The 15314-nt window shown below is 43.6% G+C and overlaps 1 protein-coding gene and 1 pseudogene across 1 annotated transcript in view; both read left to right on the forward strand.

Annotated features, from left to right (window-relative positions):
* The window catches only part of LOC124550003 (sodium-dependent dopamine transporter), a 552321-nt gene that overhangs the window by 205209 nt on the left and 331798 nt on the right, over window positions 1–15314 (forward strand). The gene's annotated exons all lie outside the window — the stretch shown is intronic.
* Window positions 3875–3992, forward strand: LOC124560983 (annotated as a pseudogene).

A 15314-nucleotide genomic window follows, 5' to 3' on the forward strand; every position in this document is an offset into this window, starting at 1 on the left:
TGCGTGCCCATTACCAGCGGATACGTTCGCATATCATAATCAACTCCAGCCTCACTAAATACCTACCACGTTTTACATGTAAAGGCACGGTGTTTCTCTGTCGTACAGCCTTTAAATTACACCGTAGTTGTGAGTCTTCAAGCGTCTCAGAAGGTGTAAGATATGCCTGACGCTCAGCGGCTAAAATGTAACGGGTTTGTATGGAAGTATGGAGGATTGTATAAGGATTGTATGCATTACGTTGAATCGTATTGTGTAGCGCATATGAAACAATGAAAGTATTTTTGCAAATACGATACAGTTCAAAAGACAATGAGTAAATAGCTTTTTCTGAGAGTAATTATTGCTCCACATCTCGCGTCATATTCTTCAAATCAGTAAGTATATAGTACTGCGCACTTTCGAAAGCAGCCTATGAGTTAATTCAGGGTATAAGCTAATCCCATTCCAAATTTCTTCCAAATCTGTCCAGCCGTTCCAGCGTAAAGGAGTAACAAACATACAAATTTTCGCATTTATAATGTATACGGGCAGAATGGAAAAGCTCTAGAAGCCCACCACGGAAAAGATCAATTTGAGTTCCAGAGGACGGCCGGTGTGGCCGTGCGGTTCTAGGCGCTTCAGTCTGGAACCGCGTGACCGCTACGGTCGCAGGTTCGAATCCTGCCTCGGGCATGGATGTGTGTGATGTCCTTAGGTTAGTTAGGTTTAAGTAGTTCTAAGTTCTAGGGGACTGATGACCACAGATGTTAAGTCCCATAGTGCTGAGAGCTATTTGAACCATTTTTTTTTTAGTTCCAGAGAAATGTGGGAATAGGCGAGGCCACGCTGACACTAATTTTTATCAAGGAAGACGGGCTGAAGGAAGGCAAATTTGTAAGTTTAGAGAAAGCTTTTGACAATGTTGGCTTCGAAATTTTGAAACCAAGAGAGATAACATACGGGGAGTAAAAATTTATTTACAACTGAACTTACTAGAGTTGAAGAGCATGAAAAGAAAGTAGTAATTAAGAAGGGAGTGACGCGGGGTGGTAGCCTCTCTCCTATGTTATTCAATCTGTACATTCATTAAGCACATTGTAAGTAAACCAACGTAAAATTTCGAAAGGGGATTAAGGTTCAAGGAGATGAAAGTTTTATGTCAATGACATTGTAATTCTGTCAGACACGGCAGTTGAACGGGATGGATAGCGTCAGTAGGACGTTATGCTATAAGTATCAACAAAAATAAAACAAAGGTAATGGAACGCAGTCCAGTTAAACCGGGCGATGCTGAGGGAATTAGTAAATGAGACACTAAAGTAGTAGATGAGCTTTTTTTTCTATTTGGGCAGCCAAATAACACGATGGCCGAAGTAGAGGAAATATAAAATGCTTACCGACGATAGCAAGAAAAGCATTTCTGAAAAAAGAGAGATCTGTTAACATCTAATATAATCTGAAGTTGAATTATGAAATAATTTCTACAGTTTCATTCACGTTTTACTCAAATTTAGTAAGTATGACGCGTTCCACCAGTCTTTTTCTGAAGGTGTTTGGAGTTAAGGCTTGTACAGAAGTGAAACGTGGGCGATAAGCAGTTCAGCAAGAAGAGAGTAGAAACTTTTGAAATTTGTTGCTACACAAGAATTGTGAAGACTAGCCTAGTAGAACGAATACCTATTGTTGTACGGAATCAAATTGGGGAGAAAAGAAATTTATGGCTCAACATGAGTAAAAGAAGGGGTCGTTTAATGGGCCACGCTCTGAGGCGTCAACGAATTATCAGTTTGGTAATGGAGGGTAGCGTGACGTAGGGACGGAGAAAACCGAACGGTTTAAACCGATACCGGTATTTTATTTCTGAAAAACCGTTATTTTTCGGTATTTGTTTGGTCTCGGTTATAACAGGTGTTTTTATTTTTTACTAATAACCGAGTAAAAAAACGAAATATCAATTAGCCACAGCAGCAATGTTAAATTTTTCGTTTTTAAATAAACTGTTTTGAAAGAACGAGTAATTTTTATCCGCCAAATTTGCATTGCGTGAAATATTACACTATTATTGAAAATGGTCAAAGCGACCAGTGTTATTATAATAACAATGCCGACAGAAACGAGCAACAAATATATGGTACAAGAATTGCTACAGCGTTGCTGGGACAAGAATGTGACGTGGTCTGTTAGAAGGTACCCTCGCACATGCAGTGTGCAAGAGTTGCCCCAGACTTATCTGCAGTGGTAGTTTCTCCCTGTCGTTGTCGGACGTCAGTTGTATTACAGAATGGCATCATCCCTAGTCTGGAAATATTTTACGAAGTGTGGTATCAGTGAAGTACAATGTCCCATTTACTTTAAAATATTAAAAAATGGGAGGTGCCACAACTAACTTGGGACATAAAGTCAGGAGGAAACTTAAAACTTAACGGTTCATTAAGAGTTTACCGTAAAAAAAGAAGGCAGCTGATCTGCTACGCCGGCCGCGGTGGCCGAGCGGTTCTAGGCTCTTCAGTCCGGAACCGCGCTACTGCTACGGTCGCAGGTTCGAATCCTGCCTCGGGCATGGATGTGTGTGATGTCCTTAGGTTAGTTAGGTTTAAGTAGTTCTAAGTTCCAGGGGACTGATTACCTCAGATGTTAAGGCCCGTATTGCTCAGAGCCAATTGAACCTTTTTTTGATCTGCTACACAGCATGTCTTTATCTGCTTTTAGCTCCTGAAAACGGACAAATTTACACGAAAAATGGAGATCTTCAACTTCATATTTCACCTTTTCGCACTGACTAATCGTAATGTCCAACTAGCGGTATGATCTCCGATTACAACATGATTTTTTACAGAGTTTAAAAAAAATTAAAATCAATAGAAGAATACTGCTGACTTTTTGTAGTAGTCAAGCACTTATCACTTTTCGAGGAAAGCAGCGAACAGTGGACGGATTAAGTTTTTTATTTGCATATTTAATTTAATACTTTGATGTTACTTATCATCTTGAAACTCTTTGCTCGATTTCTACGTTTATTGCAGGTAATCATAAGAATAAAGAACCAAAAATCGTTTATCTCAGAAACCAGTTATTTTGAGTGGTTTTAACAGTCCGATTAAACTGGCGTCGAAAAGAAACCGATATAACCGAAAACTTTTTTTCAGCGGTAATTCCAACGGATAAATGGCATAAGCAGGTTCAAATATATGCAGGTTGCAGTAGTTGTTCTGAGATAAAGAGACCTGTACAGGATCAACTAACATGAAGCTTTTCACCAAACCAATCTTCGTATTGAGGACCACAACAACAACAATCCCTACAATGCCGATGAATTCAGTGCTAAAACACTTTTCTAAAACAAAGACCTGGAGTTGACAGAGTCACTATCAACTGATCGTTGGGGAGGCAACTACGCTTGGGCTCGTTCCGTCAGCTAGCTTAAAGAAGCGTCCGAGACAGTTGTCCCAGAAGACTGATATACAGATCGACCCCTGCGGACACCACTTGAAAATACGTTATCCAGTTGCAGATACTCATTTTTGGTGTCAACAGGTCCTTATTTCCCAAAAACGTTTTTTTGACTTCTCATTTAACTTATGGAAGCCAGATGTGCTAACAAGGGGAGGCCACGACATTGGGATTTACTTCAAACTTTGTTCACTTTTAGTCGGCCATTAAAACAACATAATGTGCAATAGTAAGATGCACTACTATTGAATTTGGGAGGAAATCACAAGAGAAGTTCTGCGTGTCCATTATGTAAGTGTTGTATCTGCGCTAAGGTGCCGCCCGCAAAAAGTCATGTTAGACAACTGGCAAGCGTTCACGCTGTGCGAGAGGATCATGAACGAGGCGACGATTCGAATTACCGCTGACGTTTGTTTTTTAATCTATGTTTTTTTTCATCACTACCAACGGCCTTGCCGCAGTGGTAACACCGGTTCCCGTCAGATCACCGACGTTAAGTGCTGTCGGGCTGGGCTAGCACTTGGATGGGTGACCATTCGGTCTGCCGAGCGCTGTTGGCAGGCGGGGTGCACTCAGCCCTTGTGAGGCAAACTGAGGAGCTACTTGATTGAGAAGTAGCGGTGTGCTGACCACACGCCCCTCCATATCCGCATCCAGTGACGCCTGTAGGCTGAGGATGACACGGCGGCCGGTCGGTGCCGTTGGGCCTTCCCAGGCCAGTTCGGACGGAGTATACTTTAGTTTTTTTTCATCACTGATCACTTATAATTTCATATGAGGTTCGAGAGTTAATATAATTGAAAAAAACCACGTGCATTTCCATGAAGTTGTGGTTTTCATATTTTATTTGACTGTTTACTACTCGCAATTAAATTTTCAAGGACGAGGGACAGGCTTCGAAAGCCCAAGTCAAAACTCGATGAATACTGACGCGAATGGCATTATTCACAATCAATAATACAGTAACCACAAGGTGCCAGATCACAAGAGTAATGTACGAGGGTTGACTGAAAAGTAATGCCTCCAGCTTCGTAACCCTTCAACAGTTCGCAACATTGGTATGCGGCAGGTACTGGATTGTTCCGTAGCATCTTCTCTACAGTTCCAGTTGGTGGGAAGCCTTAGTATTGATCGGTTGTGTTGTTACAGTGTAAAGTATGGAACCCTGCGCAGACGGTCGGTCAAAGCGATTTAAGCAACGTGGTGTCATTGAATGCTTGACAGCAGAAGGTGTCACCCCAAAGGAGATTCATCAGAGAATGAAAGCAGTTTATGGTGATTGTGTTGATGGGAGTACTGTGCGGTGTTGGGCGAGTAAGTTCAAAGATGTTGAGGTGGGAACATCTGACCTGCGTGACAAACAAAGAGTTGGACGTCCTGTGACAGCAACCACAGAGTTGCACAAGCAAAATGTTGACAGATTGATTAAGGATGATCATATCACTCAGAGAGAAATTGCAAGCACAATTGGTATTTCACAAGAACGTGTGGGTCACATTATTCCTTTGTTTGGCCATCAGAAGATCTCTGCACTATGGGTACCCCGGATGCTGACTGCTGAAATGAAAGCGCACACACTTGTAATTTGCCAGGAACTTCTCTCGCATTCCGAGAATGAAGGTGAAGGCTTTCTCCATTCAATTGTGACAGGAGACGAAACGTAGGTACACCATTACGACCCGGAGACGAAACGTCAGTCTATGGAATATCGACACAAAGACTCGCTCCAGAAAAAAGAAATTAAAGACGCAACTGGAAGAATCATGGCCACGGTGTTCTGGGACGCAGATGGCGTTATCCATGTTGATTTCCTTGATCGTGGAACAACAATAAATTCAGAGCGTTACATCACAACGCTGCGAACTCTGAAACGACGGTTAACAAGGGTCCGAAAGGAAAAGGGAAATGTTTTCCTGCAGCATGACGATACGATACCACACACTTCACGTGCCACCACAGCAGAACTTCAGAGACTGAATCCCACCACCGTAAGGCATCCTCCATACGGTCCAGATTTAGCACCGTCTGAAAAAAATGGCCCTGAGCACTATGGGACTTAACATCTGAGGTCATCAGTCCCCTAGAACGTAGAACTACTTAAACCTAACTAACCTAAGGACATCACACACACCCATGCCCGAGGCAGGATTCGAACCTGCGACCGTAGCGGTCGCGCGGTTCCAGACTGAAGCGCCTAGAACCGCTCGGCCACATCGGCCGGCTAGCACCGTCTGACTTCCATCTGTTCCCGATAGTGAAAGATGATGTGTGAGGACATCATTATGCTTCTGATGAAGACGTTGAGAGAACTGTGAGATTGTGGCTGCAGAAACAGAGTGTGGACTTCTTCCGTTGCGGCTTCAGAAAGTTTGTTGATCGTTGACAAAAATGTATTCAATTGGCTTGTGATTATGTGGAAAAGCGAATATTGGTAATTAAAGATCACATTCTAAGGATTATTTCTGCGTTCGATTTATTAAAATATTCCCATTCAAAACCAATTAACGAAGATGAGGCATTACTTTTCATTCAACCCTAGTTCAATTACTCTTCGGATGTGCTTTCGACATCACACGTTGCAGGATGGTATTTGTCATACAGACATGGAAAACATAGATTAAAACTTCATGCAAATACATGTAGCTTTTTTCATTATATTACATCTCAAATGTCATATTAATTAAATAATGTGACCAGCGATGAAAAAATAGATTAATGAGGAATTTTGAACAAGTTTCGAACTGCCGCGTCATACACATTCGTCTTATGAAGCTCGAATGACAGTCACCTGACTTCCAAGAGCTCTAACGTCCGGCACCTTCGCACAGATACATAATGCACATGACAGACACGTAAAACTACTCAGAGTAGTTTACCTTACTATTTGCATACTAAGTTGTTTTAATGGCCTACTAAAGGTCTACAAAATCTGAAGTAAATCCGTGATGCTGCCCTTGTAAGATTCTTGCAAAATACTCGTATATCTCTGCTCAAAATTCAGCACTATGCTCCGCCCTCATGGCCGTTAGCTGTGAAGCGAACTCAGAATAAAATCGTTGAAATACGAGTACAATTCCCGAAGTCATTAGCTGCGAATATACACTACCGGCCATTAAAATTGCTACATCACGAAGATGACGTGCTAAAGATGCGAAATTTAACGGACAGGAAGAAGATGCTGTGATATGAAAATGATCAGCTTTTCAGAGCATTCACACAAGGTTGGCGCCGGTGGCGACACCTACAACGTGCTGACATAAGGAAAGTTTCCAAATGATTTCTCATACGCAAACAGCAGTAGACCGGCGTTGCCTGGTGTAACGTTGTTGTGATGGCTCGTGTAAGGAGGAGAAATGCGTACCATCACGTTTCGGATTGTAGCCTTTCGCGATTGCGGTTTATCGTATCGCGACATTCCTGGTCGCGTTGGTCGAGATCCAATAACTGTTAGCAGAATATGGAATCGGTGGGTTCAGGAGTGTAATACGGAACACCGTGCTGGATCCCAACGGCCTCGTATCACTAGCAGCCGAGATGACAGGCATCTTATCCGCATGGTTATAACAGATCGTGCAGCCACGTCTCGATCCCTGAGTCAACAGATGAGGAAGTTTGCAAGACAACAACCATCTGCACGAACAGTCTGACTACGTTTGCAGCAGCATAGACTATCGGCTCGGAGATCATGGCTGCGGTTACCCTTGACGCTGCATCACAGACAGGAGCGCCTGCGATGGTGTACTCAACGACGAACCTGAGTGCACGAATGGCAAAACGTCATTTTTTCGGATGAATCCAGGTTCTGGTTACAGCATCATGATGGTCGCATCCGTGTTTGGTGACATCGCAGTGAACGCACATTGGAAGCGTGTATTCGTCATCGCCATACTGGCGTATCATCCGGCGTGATGGTATGGGGTGCCATTGGTTACACGTCTCGATCACCTCTTGTTCGCATTGACGGCACTTTGAACAGTGGACGTTACATTTCAGATGTGACACGACCAGTGGCTCTACCCTTCATTCGATCTCTGCGAAACCCTACATTTCAGCAGGATAATGCACGACCGCATCTTGCAGGTCCTGTACGGGCCTTTCTGGATACAGAAAATGTTCGACTGCTGCCCTGGCCAGCACATTCTGCAGATCTCTCACCAATTGAAAACGTCTGGTCAATGGTGGCCGAGCAACTGTCTCATCACAGTACTCCAGTCACTACTCTTGATGAACTGTGGTATCGTGTTGAAGCTGCATGGGCAGCTGTACCTGTACACGCCATCCAAGCTCTGTTTGACTCAATGCCCAGGCGTATCAAGGCCGTTATTCCTGCCAGAGGTGGTTGTTCTGGGTAATGATTTCTGAGGATCTATGCACCCAAATTGCGTGAAAATGTAATCACATGTCAGTTCTAGGATAATATATTTGTCCAATGAATACCCGTTTATCATCTGCATTTCTTCTTGGTGTAGCCATTTTTATGGCCATTAGTGTATGTGGCTTTTCTGAGTGATGGGGGAAAGATTTGGCCGCAGTTCGCCGCAGGGCGGAGGTAGCACGGCGGGCACCGGATGGAGTGCAACGACGGCAGCGCCCGACCGCGGCAGTGCCGGCACTCGGCACTCGCCAGAAATTGCATTGGCGCAGCGGCGCAGGTATTGAGTTAGGGCCGATCAAAGACGCGCCACATCCGGGAGGCCCCGTAATGGCAGCTGACCGCCTCGTAAACACCGCCTTCCTTAACTTTGCCGCCGCATCCGGGCCTCGCTGCCACACTCCGGCAATCCTCGCTCGGGCGCTCCTGACAGTCCACCAATAGGCAGATAGTCGTTTTGTTTCAGTATTTTATACTTATTAAAATCCTGAGACGCCGTCGTTTGCAACACACGCAGCAGCTAGACGAGCTAGAACTGGCTGTCAGATGTCGACGAGTTTCTAGAAAGATGCTGCCTGTCCTGCTTCCCGCAGCTTTTAAGGTACGCCTGGAGGAGGATTCATGCCGCAATTGTAGACCTACAGTTATTCAAGCTGAGTAATTTGAAAACCTAATAGTTATACCAAGTACACTGAGGTGACAAGAATCATGGGATACTTCATAATATCGTGTGCGACCTCCTTTTGCTCGGTGTAGCACAACTACCGAGCGAGGTGGCGCAATGGCTAGCACACTGGACCCGCATTCAGGAGGACGACTGTTCAGTCCCCCGTCTGGCCAGCCTGATTTAGGTTTTCCGTGATTTCCCTAAATCGCTCCAGGTAAATTCCGGGATGGTTCCTTTGAAAGGGCACGGCCGACTTCCTTCCCCGTCCTTCCCTAATCCGATGAGACTGATGACCTCGCTGTTTGGTCTCCTCCCCCAAAAAACCCAACCAACCCTCACAACAACTCGACGTGGGATGGGCTCAACAAGTCGTTGAACGAACCCTGCAGAAATATTTTGCCATGCTGTCTGTATAGCCGTCCGTAATTTGGAAACTTTGCCGCTGCAGGATTTTGTGCACAAACTGACCTCTCCATTACGTCACATAAACGTTCGATGGGATTATGTTGGGCGATCTGGCTGGCCAAATCATTCTCTCGAACAGTCCAGAATATGCTTCAAATCAATCGCGAACAACTGTGGCCAGGTGGCATGACATCGTTGTTTTGGAGCATGAAGTCCATGAATGGCTGCAAATGATCTCCAAGAAGCCGAACATAACCATTTCCAGTCAATGATGGTTCAGTTAGACCATAGCATGCAGTACATTATGTGTAAACACAACCAAACGATCATGGAGCCACCTTCAGTTTGCACTAAGCCCTGCTGATAACTTTGCTCCGTGTCTTCGTGGGGTCCGCGCCACACTCGAAGTCTATCAGCTCTTATGAGTTGAAATCGGGACTCGTATAACCACGCCATGGTTGTCCAGTCGTCTAGAGTCCAGGAGAGCCGCTGCAGGCGATGTTGTGCTGTTAGCAAAGGCGCTGCCGTCGGTCGTCCTCTGCCACAACCCATTAGTGCCAAATTTCCTCGCACTGCCCTAAAGGATACGTTCGTCATACGGGTCCCTTATTGATTTCTGTGGTTATTTCACGCGATGTTGCTTGTCTGTTAGGACTGACAGCTCTACGCAAACGCCACTGCTGGTAGTTGTTCAGTGAAGATCGTCGACCACTGCGTTATCTGTGATGAGGGGAAATGCCTGAAATTTGGCATTTACAGCAGTCCCTTGACACTGTTGATCTCGGAATATCGAATTCCCCAACGATTTTTGGAGGAAAAAAAAAAGATTCAAATGGCTCTAATCACTATGGTACTTAACACCTGAGGTCATCAGTCCCCTAGACTTAGAAGTACTTAAACCTAACTAACCTAAGGACAACACACACATCCATGCTCGAGGCAGGATTCGAATCTGCGACGGTAGCAGCAGCACGGTTCCGGATTGAAGTGTCTAGAACCGCTCGGTCACAGCGGCCGGCGATTTCTGAAATGGAATGTACCATGCATCTAGCTTCTACTACCATTCCGTGTTCGCAGTCTGCTAATTCTCGTCGTGCGGCCATAATAACGTTGGAAACCTTTTCACTGGAATCACATGAGTAAAAATGACAACTCTGACAATGCGCTGCTCTTTTACGCCTTGTGTAAGCGATGCCACCAACTGCATATGTGCATACCGCAATCCCATGCCTTTTGTCGTGTTGGTGTATAGATCAGGCCAAACAGCGGTATGTTGGGGCATTTACCGCAGGAACACTCCCGCATTATATTAGTCGTATTCCAGGAATCACACAGAGAGTGGTCTCTAGGATGTCGAAAGTAGTCGAAGATATACATTTTATTACATTCAAATATAACACATCACAAAAGACTACCTTATTACACTGCGATTTCTAATTATGAAATAACTTGAACATACTTTTTCAGTGTAGTAGACGGAGCTGTCCAAAAGAAATTTCTCCAATTCACTCTTAAATTCCAACACGTTATCAGAATAATGTTGAATGTTATCTGTCAAATTGTTAAATACATGTGTACCTATGCAGCTGACTCCTTTTTGTACGAATGTTAATCCACTGAAGTCTTTGTCGAGTTTGATTATGTCCCTACTCTTATATTAAAGCTTTTCACTTACTTTTGAGATATGAGAAATGATGATGATGACGATGATGTTTGGTTCGTGCGGCGATCAACTGCGCAGTTATCATAGCCAGTACAAATTCCCAACCTTTGCTCAGTCCAATCTCGTCATCTTCATGAATGAAGATGAAATGATTAAGACAACACAAACACCCAGTCATCTCGAGGCAGGTAAAAATTCCTGACCCCGCCAGGAACGAACGAGGAACTCCGTGCTCGGAAAGCGATAACGCGACCGCGAGACTACGAGCTGCGGACGAAGTGAGAAATATTGGTTACGACAGTGGACATTAATGGATAAATATATTGTGAAATGTGTATCAAACTACCAAATTTTATGAAGAGGTTTCTGCCGAATGTTCTCGAATTAACACCAGGTATAATTCTTACAACACGTTTCTGCACACTGAAAATACTGTCCCTGTAAATACTCCATACGCATCAGAATTAAGATGCTTGAGTAACTCTGGGTGCCGGCCGCTGTGGCCGAGCGGTTCTAGGCGCTTCAGTCTGGAACCGCGCGACCACTACGGACGCAGGTTCGAATCCTGCCTCGGGCAAGGATGTGTGTGATGTCCTTAGGTTACTTAGGTATAAGTAGTTCTAAGTTCTAGGGGACTGATGACCTCAGATGTTAAGTCCCATAGTGCTCAGAGCCAATGCTGGGCAGTGCGTTTTCCAATTAAGGTTGTGAGTTATCTGTAGCCGCAAAAACGTAACACTTTCTACTTCTTTTATGTCATTGTTTGAAGAAGCTTAGTTTTTATAGCTTGGGGAGTTCTGTGAGAATTATTGAGCTGTGTGTACGAGGGGCGTTCAGAAAGTAATGCCGGCCGGTGTGGCCGAGCGGTTCTAGGCGCTTCAGTCTAGAACCGCGCGACCGCTACGGTCCCAGGTTCGAATCCTGCCTCGGGCATGGATGTGTGTGATGTCCTTAGGTTAGTTAGGTTTAAGTAGTTCTAAGTTCTAGGGGACTGATGACCTCATATGTTTAGTCCCATAGTGCTCAGAGCCATTCAGAAAGTAATGCAACACATTTTTTTTCTCAAAGCAGGTTGCTTTTATTAAGGATTTCAGTACACAATATTATTCCCCATTCTTTTGGTTACAAAACCCCATTTTTCAACATAATGCCCGTTAAATACGTCGGTCATACGCCACCTTACTGGTAGGGCCTGCATGCACGCATGGAACCACTCTACTGGTCGACGGCGGGGCCAACATCTTGCTGCAGCAATAGCTCAGTTGCCAGTTGTGCAGCGCGGCATTTGACTGTGATCCGTCGCGCTGCGAATGAGAGTGTCCGCAGGATCCAATGCAGCACGTGGGAGACAGGACAAGTTTGCGCAATCTTCTTGCGATGATGACAGACACCTCTCCGAACGACTTTTATTCACTGCCAAGTCTCCATACATACTCTTCAAGCGTCTTTGAATATCGCGATACTGTGGTCTTCCACCAAAAGAAACTCATTGACAGCTCTCTGCTTGAAACGCGCCTTAGTTACAGAAGCGTTTTTGAAGACTACGTACAGCGTAGCCACTCATCGGAACTTTATGATTCTATAAGTGCTGAAGCGGGAATATTCCACGATGTTCCACAACAAATTCCGCAATTTGTCAACCGAAATTGGACGAGAAAAAAGTTTATAACATTACTTATTGAACGCCCCTCGTGCTTAGTCAGAATTGAGTGATAAGCCATTTTTCTTGAACCATCAGTTGATATTTTCGATTATTTCATTAGCTGCATTTTCAGTAAGGGGACTAGTACTAATTTTATTCATACACTATAGAAAATTTGCATCGATATGTAAGAAACTATCAGCCTCGATTGCGGTAATGAGACCAACCTTTACCTAGGTTTCAGCCAAAATAATTGAGACTTCTTCAGAAGACATACCTGACTCTATAATTTGTCCAAGAGGGCATGGTCTAGAATTAAAATTAAAACAGCCTGAACGGGTGTAGTCGCATTTTAAAAATGCAGTCCATAAGTACTAAGTCATCACCAAAACTTAACTTAAGCTCTGGCGTGCGCCTCGTCTCCATGGACGCCGTGCGGTGGGCCTCGGAAGCTCACGTGAAACTAAGTAGGACTAGATGACGCGCTGCAAATCAACGTGGTGGGGAACATTGCGCATGTCTAACTGAGACCATGACTGTCATAGATAAAAGACCAACACAGTTATATCTTAAAACAAATAACTTATAGAAAGGCTGAAAATCTTAAACATAATGCCTCTGCACCAGGTTATGGCTAAAATGTAACGAACTATGCATAGATTTATATAAGTTCGAACACACTACCTCGACTTACACTATTAGAATATATCGGCCCTTTCACAACGAATGCTGCATAGCGAACCCATCGTTATTAATGAAAGATGACATAGGACATAAAACAGCGAAACTGTAATGCAATAATCTCCGTTAACCTGTACACAGATAGTCGAGTAGGTGTTTTTATCAGTTGATGCAGTTATACTTCTTATTGCTGACACGCACTGAATGAAGAATATTGTCAAGATTAATTTTTTAACTTATTACTAAAAATTATATTAGGAAATGAGACACTTAGTAGTAAAGGAGTCTTGCTATTTGGGAAGCAAAATCACTGATGATGGTCGAAGTAGAGAGGATATAAAATGTAGACTGGCAATGGCAAAGAAAGCGTTTCTGAAGAAGAGAAATTTGTTATCATCGAGCATAGATTTAAGTGTCAGGAAGTCGTTTCTGAAAGTATTTGTATGGAGTGTAGCCATGTATGGAAGTGAAACATGGACGATAAATAGTTTGGACAAGAAGAGAATAGAAGCTTTCGATATGTGGTGCTACAGAAGAATGCTGAAGATTAGATGGGTAGATCACATAACTAATGAGGAGGTATTGAGTAGAATTGGGGAGAAGAGGAGTTTGTGGCACAACTTGACAAGAAGAAGGGACCGGTTGGTAGGACATGTTCTGAGGCATCAAGGGATCACAAATTTAGCATTGGAGGGCAGCGTGGAGGGTAAAAATAGTAGAGGGAGACCAAGAGATGAATACACTAAGCAGAGTCATAAGGATGTAGGTTGCAGTAAGTACTGGGAGATAAAGAAGCTTGCACAGGATAGAGTAGCATGGAGAGCTGCATCAAACCAGTCTCAGGACTGAAGACAACAACAACAACAACATTACTAAAAATAACACGTGAGTGAACGAACAACGCCACTTCATCGCCATATAGTAGAAAATGACCAGAATAAGTCAAATTATGTTTTGAAAAAAATATGGTAATTTGCAGCGCGTTATATAGTCCTACTTAGTTTCACGTGAGCTCCCGAGGCCCACCGCACAGCGTCCATGGAGACGAGGCGCACGCCAGAGCTTAAAAGTTAAGTCTTGGTGTTGACTTGGTACTTATGTACCGCATTTTTAAAATGTGACTACGCCTATTCAGGCTGTTTTAGTTTTATTTCTAGACCATTTCCTCTTAGACAAATTATAGTTTGAGGTATATCTTCTGAAGATGGCTCAATTATTTGGGCTGAAACCAAGGTAAAGGTTGGCTTCATTACCGCAATCGAGGCTGATAGTTTCTTATATATTAGATTATCACGATTGCTGACTGGGCTGCAGAGTTGAAAGTGCAAAAATTTGCACCTTCTGAAGCAGAAAGTCGAACGTCATTTACGAGTATGTGTGTCACTAACACGGTTGGAACACTTGTACGGAATGAAGTTTCTGCGGAGAGACATTTCTACGGAGCCTGCGGCTCTTGCTAGGATAATCTGCTTTTCGCAGGTACGGGTACACTGAGAAGTGTACCAGTGTAGCACAGCGCGCTGTATTCTATGATACTATGCGATGATTCCGTAGAAGAGACATGGTCTTTGAGATAGTCTTTTCGGTCGTCATTAGCGAATAGTTCACAAATTTCAAGAGACATTTAGGTGACTTTGTGACGTTTCCAGAGAGCATCGGGAGGATGAGTATTCAAAGAACTGTGACCGACGCACGAACAACAGGGAACTAACATGCATCGAGATTAAGAAATAGTGCATTGATAATGGCTAGGCACTAGCCGAAATCTGTATTTGCGTAATAAAACCTGCAACAAAAAAAAGGCGTGCATTACATTACTTTTTAACATTTGCATCATTTCCAACGGTTGTGACGCTTTCTTCTTCACTATAAGTCTTGTCTTTACGCCACACATGTTAGAAATGCTTCTAAGTTGCAGTAAATTTGGAGTCGCTTTAACGCCTTTGCAATAGTCTCATCTGTCTTAACAACTGTCTTCTTTCCCCATCTAAATTTAAAATTAATCGATCAAACTGGTGGTCCTGGTATTTTGTGTCTCCTCGAAGATCTTATTGCTGACCAGTAAACAGTTTGACGGTTCCATCCTCCTGAGATATTAATGCGATGCCACCTTCCACTGCAGTTCCACGTATCTCTTGGAATGTGCCTGTTATCGAGCCACTGGTCCATAAAATATTCATAAAAGTCCTGAAGCTTTTTGGTTTTCAAGCGTTCTCTCCTGTATAGATAGCCAACCATCGTTCAACATTTGCAGGGAAAGATGTTCTAGAAGTGGAAACATTTTTATGTGACAGCATATTTTTTCGTATACCTTCGCGAACAAGGCCGCAACGCTGAAGTTATTTCCATGAAAATTGATTAAAATGATAACTTCAACCCATAATCTCTATTTAAAGAAGCAAACTTCTGGTTGATGGACAATAGCAATTTCGATGTCCATCGTGCGAGACGC

Source organism: Schistocerca americana, chromosome 1, assembly GCF_021461395.2.
Source record: "Schistocerca americana isolate TAMUIC-IGC-003095 chromosome 1, iqSchAmer2.1, whole genome shotgun sequence".
Taxonomy (NCBI): domain Eukaryota; kingdom Metazoa; phylum Arthropoda; class Insecta; order Orthoptera; family Acrididae; genus Schistocerca; species Schistocerca americana.